Here is a 14646-nt window from a genome sequence, read left to right on the forward strand (position 1 = left end):
CTGCAGTGCATCCACAGTGGCGCCAGTGCACTCTCTGGACTCACCGCACTGCATCCAGAGTGGTGCCAGTGCACTCTCTGGACTCACTGCACTGCATCCCCAGTGGTGCCAGTGCACTCTCTGGACTCACTGCAGTGCATCCCCAGTGGTGGCAGTGCACTCTCTGCACTCACTGCACTGCATCACCAGTGGTGCCAGTGCACTCTCTGGACTCACTGCACTGCATTCCCAGAGGTGCCAGTTCACTCTCTGGACTCACTGCCGTACATCCCCAATGGTGCCAGTGTACTCTCTGCACTCACTGCAGTGCATCCCCAGTGGTGCCAGTGCACTCTCTGGACTCACTGCAGTGCATCCCCAGTGGTGCCAGTTCACTCTCTGGAGTCACTGTACTGCATCCCCAGTGGTGCCAGTGCACTCTCTAGACTCACTGCAGTGCATCCCCAGTGGTGCCAGTGCACCCTCTGGACTAACTGAACTGCATCCCCAATTGATCCAGTGCACTCTCTGGACTCACTGCACTGCATCCCCAGTGGTGCCAGTGCACTCTCTGGAGTCACTGCACTGCATCCCCAGTGGTGCCAGTGCACTCTGTGGACTCACCGCACTGCATCCAGAGTGGTGCCAGTGCACTCTCTGGACTCACTGCACTGCATCCCCAGTGGTGCCAGTGCACTCTCTGGACTCACTGCAGTGCATCCCCAGTGGTGCCAGTGCACTCTCTGGTCTAACTGAACTGCATCCCCAATTGATCCAGTGCACTCTCTGGATTCACTGCACTGCATCCCCAGTGGTGCCAGTGCACTCTCTGGAGTCACTGCAGTGCATCCACAGTGGCGCCAGTGCACTCTCTGGACTCACCGCACTGCATCCAGAGTGGTGCCAGTGCACTCTCTGGACTCACTGCACTGCATCCCCAGTGGTGCCAGTGCACTCTCTGGACTCACTGCAGTGCATCCCCAGTGGTGCCAGTGCACTCTCTGGACTCACTGCACTGCATCCCCAGTGGTGCCAGTTCACTCTCTGGACTCACTGTACTTCATCCCCAGTGGTGCCAGAGCACTCTCTGGACTCACTGCACTGCATCCCCAGTGGTGCCAGTGCACTCTCTGGACTAACTGAACTGCATCCCCAATTGATCCAGTGCACTCTCTGGACTCACTGCACTGCATCCCCAGTGGTGCCAGTGCAGTCTCTGGAGTCACTGCAGTGCATGCCCAGTGGTGCCCGTGCACTCTGTGGACTCACTGTACTGCATCCACAGTGGCGCCAGTGCACTCTCTGGACTCACCGCACTGCATCCAGAGTGGTGCCAGTGCACTCTCTGGACTCACTGCAGTGCATCCCCAGTAGTGCCAGTGCACTCTCTGGACTCACTGCACTGCATCCCCAGTGGTGCCAGTGCACTCTCTGTAGTCATTGCGGTGCATTCCCAGTGGTACCAGTGCACTATCTGGACTCACTGCACTGCATCCCCAGTGGGGCCAGTGCACTCTTTGGAGTCATTTCAGTGCATCCCCAGTTGTGCCAGTGCACTCTCTGGACTCACTGCAGTGCATCCACAGTGGTGCCAGTGCACACTCTGGAATCACTGCACTGCATCCCCAGTGGTGCCAGTGCACTATCTCGACTCACTGCACTGCATACCCAGTGCTGACAGTGCACTCTCTGGACTCACTGCAGTGCATCCCCAGTGGTGCCAGTGCACTCTCTAGAGTCACTGCAGAGCATCCCCAGTGGTGCCAGTGCACTCTCTGGACTCACTGCACTGCATCCCCAGTGGTGCCAGTGCACTCTGTGGACTCACTGTACTGCATCCCCAGTGGTGCCAGTGCACTCTCTGGACTCACAGCACTGCATTCCCAGTGGTGCCAGTGCACTCTCTGCACTCACTGCACTGCATCCCCAGTGGTGCCACTGCACTCTCTGGACTCACTTCACTGCATCCCCAGTGGTTCCAGTGCACTCTCTGGACTCACTGCACTGCATCCCCGGTGGTGCCAGTGCACTCTCTGGACTCACTGCAGTGCATCCCCAGTGGTGCCAGTGCACTCTCTGGACTCACTGCACTGCATCCCCAGTGGTGCCAGTGCACTCTCTGGACTCACTGCAGTGCATCCCCAGTGGTGCCAGTGCACTCTCTGGACTCACAGCACTGCATCCCCAGTGGTGCCAGTGCACTCTCTGGACTCACTGCACTGCATCCCCAGTGGTGCCAGTGCACTCTCTGGACTCACTGCAGTGCATCCCCAGTGGTGCCAGTGCACTCTCTGGACTCACTGCACTGCATCCCCAGTGGTGCCAGTGTACTCTCTGGAGTCTCTGCAGTGCATCCCCAGTGGTGCCAGTGCACTCTGTGGACTCACTGTACTGCATCCACAGTGGTGCCAGTGCACTCTCTGGACTCACTGCAGTGCATCCCCAGTGGTGCCAGTGCACTCTCTGGACTCACTGCAGTGCATCCCCAGTGGTGCCAGTGCACTCTCTGGACTCACTGCACTGCATCCCCAGTGGTGCCAGTGCACTCTCTGGACTCACCGCACTGCATCCAGAGTGGTGCCAGTGCACTCTCTGGAGTCATTGCGCTGCATCCCCAGTGGTGCCAGTGCACTCTCTGGACTCACTGCACTGCATCCCCAGTGGTGCCAGTGCACTCTCTGGAGTCACTGCAGTGCTTCCCCAGTGGTGCCAGTGCACTCTCTGGACTCACTGCACTGCATCCCCAGTGGTGCCGGTGCACTCTCTAGAGTCACTGCAGTGCATCCCCAGTGGTGCCAGTGCACTCTCTGGACTCACTGCACTGCATACCCTGTGGTGCCAGTGCACTCTCTGGACTCACTGCACTGCATCCCCAGTGGTGCCAGTGCACTCTCTGGACTCACTGCAGTACATCCCCAATGGTGCCAGTGCACTCTCTGGACTCACTGCACTTCATCCCCAGTGGTGCCAGTGCACTCTCTGGACTCACTGCACTGCATCCCCAGTCGTGCCAGTGCACTCTCTGGACTCACTGCACTGCATTCCCAGTGGTGCCAGTGCACTCTCTGGACTCACTGCAGTGCATCCCCAGTGGTGCCAGTGCACTCTCTGGACTCACTGCAGTGCATCCCCAGTGGTGCCAGTGCTCTCTCTGGACTCACTGCACTGCATCCCCAGTGGTGCCAGTGCACTCTCTGGACTCACTGCACTGCATCACCAGTGGTGCCAGTGCACTCTCTGGACTCAGTGCTCTGCATCCCCAGTGGTGCCAGTGCACTCTCTGGAGTCACTGCAGTGCTTCCCCAGTGGTGCCAGTGCACTCTCTGGACTCACTGCACTGCATCCCCAGTGGTGCCGGTGCACTCTCTAGAGTCACTGCAGTGCATCCCCAGTGGTGCCAGTGCACTCTCTGGACTCACTGCAGTGCATCCACAGTGCTGCCAGTTCACTCTCTGGAGTCACTGTACTGCATCCCCAGTGGTGCCAGTGCACTCTCTGGACTCACTGCACTGCATCCCCAGTGGTGCCAGTGCACCCTCTGGACTAACTGAACTGCATCCCCAATTGATCCAGTGCACTCTCTGGACTCACTGCACTGCATCCCCAGTTGTGCCAGTTCACTCTCTGGAGTCACTGTACTGCATCCCCAATGGTGCCAGTGCACTCTCTGGACTCACCGCACTGCATCCAGAGTGGTGCCAGTGCACTCTCTGGACTCACTGCAGTGCATCCCCAGTGGTGCCAGTGCACTCTCTGGACTCACTCCAGTGCATCCCCAGAGGTGCCAGTGCACTCTCTGGACTCACTGCACTGCATCCCCAGTGGTGCCAGTGCACTCTCTGCACTCACTGCACTGCATCCCCAGTGGTGCCAGTGCACTCTCTGTAGTCATTGCGCTGCATCCCCAGTGGTACCAGTGCACTCTCTGGAAACCACTGCACTGCATCCCCAGTGGGGCCAGTGCACTCTCTGGAGTCATTTCAGTGCATCCCAACGGTGCCAATGCACTCTCTGGACTCACTGCACTGCATCCCCAAGGTGCCAGTGCACTCTCTGCACTCACTACACTGCATCCCCAGTGGTGCCTGTGCACTCTCTGGACTCACTGCAGTGCATCCCCAGTGGTGCCAGTGCACTCTCTGGACTCACAGCAGTACATTCCCAGTGGTGCCAGTGCACTCTCTGGACTCACTGCACTGCATCCCCAGTGGTGCCAGTGCACTATCTGGACTCACTGCACTGCATCCCCAGTGCTGACAGTGCACTCTCTGGACTCACTGCACTGCATCCCCAGTGGTGCCTGTGCACTCTCTGGAGTCATTGCAGTGCATCCCCAGTGGTGCCAGTGCACTCTCTGGAGTCACTGCAGTGCATCCCCAGTGGTGCCAGTGCACTCTGTGGACTCACCGCACTGCATCCAGAGTGGTGCCAGTGCACTCTCTGGACTCACTGCAGTGCATCCCCAGTGGAGCCAGTGCACTCTCTGGACTCACTGCAGTGCATCCCCAGTGGTGCCAGTGCACTCTCTGGTCTAACTGAACTGCATCCCCAATTGATCCAGTGCACTCTCTGGACTCACTGCACTGCATCCCCAGTGGTGCCAGTGCACTCTCTGGACTCACTGCAGTGCATCCACAGTGGCGCCAGTGCACTCTCTGGACTCACCGCACTGCATCCAGAGTGGTGCCAGTGCACTCTCTGGACTCACTGCACTGCATCCCCAGTGGTGCCAGTGCACTCTCTGGACTCACTGCAGTGCATCCCCAGTGGTGCCAGTGCACTCTCTGGACTCACTGCACTGCATCACCAGTGGTGCCAGTTCACTCTCTGGAGTCACTGCAGTGCATCCCCAGTGGTGCCAGTGCACTCTCTGGACTCACTGCACTGCATCCCCAGTGGAGCCAGTGCACTCTCTGGACTCACTGCAGTGCATCCCCAGTGGTGCCAGTTCACTCTCTGCACTCACTGCACTGCATCCCCAGTGGTGCCATTGCACTCTCTGGACTCACTGTACTGCATCCACAGTGGCGCCAGTGCACTCTCTGGACTCACCGCACTGCATCCAGAGTGGTGCCAGTGCACTCTCTGGACTCACTGCAGTGCATCCCCAGTGGTGCCAGTGCACTCTCTGGACTCACTGCAGTGCATCCCCAGTGGTGCCAGTGCACTCTCTGGACTCACTGCACTGCATCCCCAGTGGTGCCAGTGCACTCTCTGGACTCACTGCACTGCATCCCCAGTGGTGCCAGTGCACTCTCTGTAGTCATTGCGCTGCATCCCCAGGGGTACCAGTGCACTCTCTGGAAACCACTGCACTGCATCCCCAGTGGGGCCAGTGCACTCTCTGGAGTCATTTCAGTGCATCCCCAGCGGTGCCAATGCACTCTCTGGACTCACTGCACTGCATCCCCAAGGTGCCAGTGCACTCTCTGCACTCACTACACTGCATCCCCAGTGGTGCCTGTGCACTCTCTGGACTCACTGCAGTGCATCCCCAGTGGTGCCAGTGCACTCTCTGGACTCACAGCAGTGCATTCCCAGTGGTGCCAGTGCACTCTCTGGACTCACTGCACTGCATCCCCAGTGGTGCCAGTGCACTATCTGGACTCACTGCACTGCATCCCCAGTGCTGACAGTGCACTCTCTGGACTCACTGCACTGCATCCCCAGTGGTGCCAGTGCACTCTCTGGAGTCACTGCAGTGCATCCCCAGTGGGCCAGTGCACTCTGTGGACTCACAGCAGTGCATCCCCAGTGGTGCCAGTGCACTCTCTGGAGTCTCTGCAGTGTATCCCCAGTGGTGCCAGTGCACTCTGTGGACTCACTGTACTGCATCCCCACTGGTGCCGTGCACTCTCTGGACTCACAGCACTGCATTCCCAGTGGTGCCAGTGCACTCTCTGGACTCACTGCAGTACATCCCCAATGGTGCCAGTGTACTCTCTGCACTCACTGCAGTGCATCCCCAGTGGTGCCAGTGCACTCTCTGGACTCACTGCACTGCATCCCCAGTGGTGCCAGTTCACTCTCTGGAGTCACTGTACTGCATCCCCAGTGGTGCCAGTGCACTCTCTGGACTCACTGCACTGCATCCCCAGTGGAGCCAGTGCACTCTCTGGACTCAATGCACTGCATCCCCAGTGGTGCCAGTGCACTCTCTGGAGTCACTGCAGTGCATCCCCAGTGGTGCCAGTGCACTCTCTGGACTCACTGTACTGCATCCACAGTGGCGCCAGTGCACTCTCTGGACTCACCGCACTGCATCCACAGTGGTGCCAGTGCACTCTCTGGACTCACTGCAGTGCATCCCCAGTGGTGCCAGTGCACTCTCTGGACTCACTGCAGTGCATCCCCAGTGGTGCCAGTGCACTCTCTGGACTCACTGCACTGCATCCCCAGTGGTGCCAGTGCACTCTCTGCACTCACTGCACTGCATCCCCAGTGGTGCCAGTGCACTCTCTGTAGTCATTGCGCTGCATCCCCAGTGGTACCAGTGCACTCTCTGGAAACCACTGCACTGCATCCCCAGAGGGGCCAGTGCACTCTCTGTAGTCATTGCGCTGCATCCCCAGTGGTACCAGTGCACTCTCTGGAAACCACTGCACTGCATCCCCAGTGGGGCCAGTGCACTCTCTGGAGTCACTGCAGTGCATCCCCAGTGGTGCCAATGCACTCACTGGACTCACTGCACTGCATCCCCAAGGTGCCAGTGCACTCTCTGCACTCACTACACTGCATCCCCAGTGGTGCCTGTGCACTCTCTGGACTCACTGCAGTGCATCCCCAGTGGTGCCAGTGCACTCTCTGGACTCACAGCAGTGCATTCCCAGTGGTGCCAGTGCACTCTCTGGACTCACTGCACTGCATCCCCAGTGGTGCCAGTGCACTATCTGGACTCACTGCACTGCATCCCCAGTGCTGACAGTGCACTCTCTGGACTCACTTCACTGCATCCCCAGTGGTGCCAGTGCACTCTCTGGAGTCACTGCAGTGCATCCCCAGTGCTGCCAGTGCACTCTGTGGACTCACTGTACTGCATCCCCAGTGGTGCCAGTGCACTCTCTGGAGTCTCTGCAGTGCATCCCCAGTGGTGCCAGTGCACTCTGTGGACTCACTGTACTGCATCCCCAGTGGTGCCAGTGCACTCTCTGGACTCACAGCACTGCATTCCCAGTGGTGCCAGTGCACTCTCTGGACTCACTGCAGTACATCCCCAATGGTGAAAGTGCACTCTCTGCACTCACTGCAGTGCATCCCCAGTGGTGCCAGTGCACTCTCTGGACTCACTGCACTGCATCCCCAGTTGTGCCAGTTCACTCTCTGGAGTCACTGTACTGCATCCCCAGTGGTGCCAGTGCACTCTCTGCACTCACTGCACTGCATCCCCAGTGGAGCCAGTGCACTCTCTGGACTCAATGCACTGCATCCCCAGTGGTGCCAGTGCACTCTCTGGAGTCACTGCAGTGCATCCCCAGTGGTGCCAGTGCACTCTCTGGACTCACTGTACTGCATCCACAGTGGCGCCAGTGCACTCTCTGGACTCACCGCACTGCATCCAGAGTGGTGCCAGTGCACTCTCTGGACTCACTGCAGTGCATCCCCAGTGGTGCCAGTGCACTCTCTGCACTCACTGCAGTGCATCCCCAGTGGTGCCAGTGCACTCTCTGCACTCACTGCACTGCATCCCCAGTGGTGCCAGTGCACTCTCTGCAGTCATTGCGCTGCATCCCCAGTGGTACCAGTGCACTCTCTGGACTCACTGCACTGCATCCCCAGTGGTGACGGTGCACTCTCTAGAGTCACTGCACTGCATCCCCAATGGTGCCAGTGCACTCTCTGGAGTCACTGCAGTGCTTCCCCAGTGGTGCCAGTGCACTCTCTGGACTCACTGCACTGCATCCCCAGTGGTGCCAGTGCACTCTGTGGACTCACTGTACTGCATCCCCAGTGGTGCCAGTGCACTCTCTGGAGTCTCTGCAGTGCATCCCCAGTGGTGCCAGTGCACTCTGTGGACTCACTGTACTGCATCCCCAGTGGTGCCAGTGCACTCACTGGACTCACCGCACTGCATCCAGAGTGGTGCCAGTGCACTCTCTGGAGTCACTGCACTGCATCCCCAGTGGTGCCAGTGCACTCTGTGGACTCACTGCACTGCATCCCCAGTGGTGCCAGTGCACTCTCTGGACTCACCGCACTGCATCTCCAGTGGTGCCAGTGCACTCTCTGGACTCACTGCAGTGCATCCCCAGTGGTGCCAGTGCACTCTCTGCACTCACTGCACTGCATCCCCAGTGGTGCCAGTGCACTCTCTGCACTCACTGCACTGCATCCCCAGTGGTGCCAGTGCACTCTCTGGACTCACTGCACTGCATCCCCAGTGGTGCCAGTGCACTCTCTGGACTCACTGCACTGCATCCCCAGTGGTGCCAGTGCACTCTCTGGACTCACTGCACTGCATCCCCAGTGGTGCCGGAGCACTCTCTAGAGTCACTGCACTGCATCCCCAATGGTGCCAGTGCACTCTCTGGAGTCACTGCAGTGCTTCCCCAGTGGTGCCAGTGCACTCTCTGGACTCACTGCACTGCATCCCCAGTGGTGCCGGTGCACTCTCTAGAGTCACTGCAGTGCATTCCCAGTGGTGCCAGTGCACTCTCTGGAGTCTCTACAGTGCATCCCCAGTGGTGCCTGTGCACTCTCTGGACTCACTGTAATGCATCCCCAGTGGTGCCAGTGCACTCTCTGGACTCACTGCACTGCATCCCCAGTGGTGCCAGTGCACTCTCTGGACTCACTGCAGTACATCCCCAATGGTGCCAGTGTACTCTCTGCACTCACTGCAGTGCATCCCCAGTGGTGCCAGTGCACTCTCTGGACTCACTGCAGTGCATCCCCAGTGGTGCCAGTTCACTCTCTGGAGTCACTGTACTGCATCCCCAGTGGTGCCAGTGCACTCTCTGGACTCACTGCACTGCATCCCCAGTGGTGCCAGTGCACTCTCTGGACTAACTGAACTGCATCCCCAATTGATCCAGTGCACTCTCTGGACTCACTGCACTGCATCCCCAGTGGTGCCAGTGCACTCTCTGGAGTCACTGCAGTGCATCCCCAGTGGTGCCAGTGCACTCTGTGGACTCACTGTACTGCATCCCCAGTGGTGCCAGTGCACTCTCTGGAGTCTCTGCAGTGCATCCCCAGTGGTGCCAGTGCACTCTGTGGACTCACTGTACTGCATCCCCAGTGGTGCCAGTGCACTCTCTGGACTCACTGCACTGCATCCCCAGTGGTGCCAGTGCACTCTCTGGACTCACTGCAGTACATTCCCAATGGTGCCAGTGTACTCTATGCACTCACTGCACTGCATCCCCAGTGGTGCCAGTGCACTCTCTGGACTCACTGCAGTGCATACCCAGTGGTGCCAGTTCACTCTCTGGAGTCACTGTACTGCATCCCCAGTGGTGCCTGTGCACTCTCTGGACTCACTGCACTGCATCCCCAGTGGAGCCAGTGCACTCTCTGGACTCACTGCACTGCATCCCCAGTGGTGCCAGTGTACTCTCTGGACTCACTGCAGTGCATCCCCAGTGGTGCCAGTGCACTCTGTGGACTCACTGTACTGCATCCACAGTGGTGCCAGTGCACTCTCTGGACTCACCGCACTGCATCCAGAGTGGCGCCAGTGCACTCTCTGGACTCACTGCACTGCATTCCCAGTGGTGCCAGTGCACTCTCTGGACTCACTGCAGTGCATCCCCAGTGTTGCCAGTGCACTCTGTGGACTCACTGTACTGCATCCACAGTGGTGCCAGTGCACTCTCTGGACTCACCGCACTGCATCCAGAGTGGTGCCAGTGCACTCTCTGGACTCACTGCACTGCATCCCCAGTGGTGCCAGTGCACTCTCTGGACTCACTGCAGTGCATCCCCAGTGGTGCCAGTGCACTCTCTGGACTCACTGCAGTACATCCCCAATGGTGCCAGTGCACTCTCTGGACTCACCGCACTGCATCCCCAGTGGTTCCAGTGCACTCTCTGGACTCACTGCAGTGCATCCCCAGTGGTGCCAGTGCACTCTCTGGACTCACTGCAGTGCATCCCCAGTGGTGCCAGTGCACTCTCTGCACTCACTGCACTGCATCCCCAGTGGTGCCAGTGCACTCTCTGGACTCACTGCACTGCATCCCCAGTGGTGCCAGTGCACTCTCTGGACTCACTGCACTGCATCCCCAGTGGTGCCAGTGCACTCTCTGGACTCACTGCACTGCATCCCCAGTGGTGCCGGTGCACTCTCTAGAGTCACTGCACTGCATCCCCAATGGTGCCAGTGCACTCTCTGGAGTCACTGCAGTGCTTCCCCAGTGGTGCCAGTGCACTCTCTGGACTCACTGCACTGCATCCCCAGTGGTGCCAGTGCACTCTCTGGAGTCACTGCAGTGCATCCCCAGTGGTGCCAGTGCACTCTGTGGACTCACTGCACTGCATCCCCAGTGGTGCCAGTGCACTCTCTGGAGTCTCTGCAGTGCATCCCCAGTGGTGCCAGTGCACTCTGTGGACTCACTGTACTGCATCCCCAGTGGTGCCAGTGCACTCTCTGGACTCACTGCACTGCATCCCCAGTGGTGCCAGTGCACTCTCTGGACTCACTGCAGTACATCCCCAATGGTGCCAGTGTACTCTCTGCACTCACTGCACTGCATCCCCAGTGGTGCCAGTGCACTCTCTGGACTCACTGCAGTGCATACCCAGTGGTGCCAGTTCACTCTCTGGAGTCACTGTACTGCATCCCCAGTGGTGCCAGTGCACTCTCTGGACTCACTGCACTGCATCCCCAGTGGAGCCAGTGCACTCTCTGGAGTCACTGCACTGCATCCCCAGTGGTGCCAGTGCACTCTCTGGACTCACTGCACTGCATCCCCAGTGGTGCCAGTGCACTCTCTGGACTCACTGCACTGCATCCCCAGTGGTGCCGTTGCACTCTCTAGAGTCACTGCACTGCATCCCCAATGGTGCCAGTGCACTCTCTGGACTAACTGAACTGCATCCCCAATTGATCCAGTGCACTCTCTGGACTCACTGCACTGCATCCCCAGTGGTGCCAGTGCACTCTCTGGAGTCACTGCAGTGCATCCCCAGTGGTGCCAGTGCACTCTGTGGACTCACTGTACTGCATCCCCAGTGGTGCCAGTGCACTCTCTGGAGTCTCTGCAGTGCATCCCCAGTGGTGCCAGTGCACTCTGTGGACTCACTGTACTGCATCCCCAGTGGTGCCAGTGCACTCTCTGGACTCACTGCACTGCATCCCCAGTGGTGCCAGTGCACTCTCTGGACTCACTGCAGTACATCCCCAATGGTGCCAGTGTACTCTCTGCACTCACTGCACTGCATCCCCAGTGGTGCCAGTGCACTCTCTGGACTCACTGCAGTGCATACCCAGTGGTGCCAGTTCACTCTCTGGAGTCACTGTACTGCATCCCCAGTGGTGCCAGTGCACTCTCTGGACTCACTGCACTGCATCCCCAGTGGAGCCAGTGCACTCTCTGGACTCACTGCACTGCATCCCCAGTGGTGCCAGTGTACTCTCTGGACTCACTGCACTGCATCCCCAGTGGTGCCAGTGCACTCTGTGGACTCACTGTACTGCATCCACAGTGGTGCCAGTGCACTCTCTGGACTCACCGCACTGCATCCAGAGTGGTGCCAGTGCACTCTCTGGACTCACTGCACTGCATTCCCAGTGGTGCCAGTGCACTCTCTGGACTCACTGCAGTGCATCCCCAGTGGTGCCAGTGCACTCTGTGGACTCACTGTACTGCATCCCCAGTGGTGCCAGTGCACTCTCTGGACTCACCGCACTGCATCCAGAGTGGTGCCAGTGCACTCTCTGGACTCACTGCACTGCATTCCCAGTGGTGCCAGTGCACTCTCTGGACTCACTGCAGTGCATCCCCAGTGGTGCCAGTGCACTCTCTGGACTCACTGCACGGCATCCCCAGTGGTGCCAGTGCACTCTCTGGAGTCTCTGCAGTGCATCCCCAGTGGTGCCAGTGCACTCTCTGGACTCACTGTACTGCATCCCCAGTGGTGCCAGTGCACTCTCTGGACTCACTGCACTGCATCCCCAGTGGTGCCATTGCACTCTCTGGACTCACTGCAGTACATCCCCAATGGTGCCAGTGTACTCTCTGCACTCACTGCAGTGCATCCCCAGTGGTGCCAGTGCACTCTCTGGACTCACTGCACTGCATCCCCAGTGGTGCCAGTGCACTCTCTGGATTCACTGCAGTGCATCCCCAGTGGTGCCAGTGCACTCTCTGGACTCACTGCACTGCATCCCCAGTGGTGCCAGTGCACTCTCTGGACTCACTGCACTGCATCCACAGTGGTGCCAGTGCACTCTCTGTAGTCATTGCGCTGCATCCCCAGTGGTACCAGTGCACTCTCTGGACTCACTGCACTGCATCCCCAGTGGGGCCAGTGCACTCTATGGACTCACTGCAGTGCATCCCCAGTGGTGCCAGTGCACTCTCTGGACTCACTGCAGTGCATCCCCAGTGGTGCCAATGCACTCTCTGGACTCACTGCACTGCATCCCCAAGGTGCCAGTGCACTCTCTGCACTCACTACACTGCATCCCCAGTGGTGCCAGTGCACTCTCTGGACTCACTGCACTGCATCCCCAGTGGTGCCAGTGCACTCTCTGGACTCACAGCAGTGCATTCCCAGTGGTGCCAGTGCACTCTCTGGACTCACTGCACTGCATCCCCAGTGGTGCCAGTGCACTATCTGGACTCACTGCACTGCATCCCCAGTGCTGACAGTGCACTCTCTGGACTCACTGCACTGCATCCCCAGTGGTGTCAGTGCACTCTCTGGACTCACTGCAGTGCATCCCCAGTGGTGCCAGTGCACTCTCTGGACTAACTGCACTGCATCCCCAGTGGTGCCAGTGCACTCTCTGGAGTCTCTGCAGTGCATCCCCAGTGGTGCCAGTGCACTCTGTGGACTCACTGTACTGCATCCCCAGTCGTGCCAGTGCACTCTCTGGACTCACTGCAGTACATCCCCAATGGTGCCAGTGTACTCTCTGCACTCACTGCAGTGCATCCCCAGTGGTGCCAGTGCACTCTCTGGACTCACTGCAGTGCATCCCCAGTGGTGCCATTGCACTCTCTGGACTCACTGCAGTACATCCCCAACGGTGCCAGTGTACTCTCTGCACTCACTGCAGTGCATCCCCAGTGGTGCCAGTGCACTCTCTGGACTCACTGCACTGCATCCCCAGTGGTGCCAGTGCACTCTATGGATTCACTGCAGTGCATCCCCAGTGGTGCCAGTGCACTCTCTGGACTCACTGCACTGCATCCCCAGTGGTGCCAGTTCACTCTCTGGACTCACTGCAGTGCATCCCCAGTGGTGCCAGTGCACTCTCTGTAGTCATTGCGCTGCATCACCAGTGGTACCAGTGCACTCTCTGGACTCACTGCACTGCATCCCCAGTGGGGCCAGTGCACTCTCTGGAGTCATTTCAGTGCATCCCCAGTGGTGCCAGTGCACTCTATGGACTCACTGCAGTGCATCCCCAGTGGTGCCAGTGCACTCTCTGGACTCACTGCAGTGCATCCCCAGTGGTGCCAATGCACTCTCTGGACTCACTGCACTGCATCCCCAAGGTGCCAGTGCACTCTCTGCACTCACTACACTGCATCCCCAGTGGTGCCAGTGCACTCTCTCGACTCACTGCAGTGCATCCCCAGTGGTGCCAGTGCACTCTCTGGACTCACAGCAGTGCATTCCCAGTGGTGCCAGTGCACTCTCTGGACTCACTGCACTGCATCCCCAGTGGTGCCAGTGCACTATCTGGACTCACTGCACTGCATCCCCAGTGCTGACAGTGCACTCTCTGGACTCACTGCACTGCATCCCCAGTGGCGTCAGTGCACTCTCTGGACTCACTGCAGTGCATCCCCAGTGGTGCCAGTTCACTCTCTGGAGTCACTGTACTGCATCCCCAGTGGTGCCAGTGCACTCTCTGGACTCACTGCAGTGCATCCCCAGTGGTGCCAGTGCACTCTCTGGACTAACTGAACTGCATCCCCAATTGATCCAGTGCACTCTCTGGACTCACTGCACTGCATCCCCAGTGGTGCCAGTGCACTCTCTAGAGTCACTGCAGTGCATCCCCAGTGGTGCCAGTGCACTCTCTGGACTCACTGCACTGCATCCCCAGTGGTGCCACTGCACTCTCTGGACTCACTGCAGTGCATCCCCAGCGGTGCCAGTTCACTCTCTGGAGTCACTGTACTGCATCCCCAGTGGTGCCAGTGCACTCTCTGCACTCACTGCACTGCATCACCAGTGGTGCCAGTGCACTCTCTGGACTAACTGAACTGCATCCCCAATTGATCCAGTGCACTCTCTGGACTCACCGCGCTGCATCCAGAGTGGTGCCAGTGCACTCTCTAGAGTCACTGCAGTGCATCCCCAGTGGTGCCAGTGCACTCTCTGGACTCACTGCACTGCATCCCCAGTGGTGCCAGTGCACTCTCTGGACTCACTGCAGTGCATCCCCAGTGGTGCCAGTGCCGTCTGTGGACTCACTGCACTGCATCCCCAGTGGTGCCAGTGCACTCTCTGGACTCACCGCACTGCATCCAGAGTGGTGCCAGTGCA

The sequence above is a fragment of the Anser anser genome (genome assembly GCF_964211835.1).
Source record: "Anser anser genome assembly, chromosome: 16".
In the NCBI taxonomy this organism is placed as follows: Eukaryota; Metazoa; Chordata; class Aves; order Anseriformes; family Anatidae; genus Anser; species Anser anser.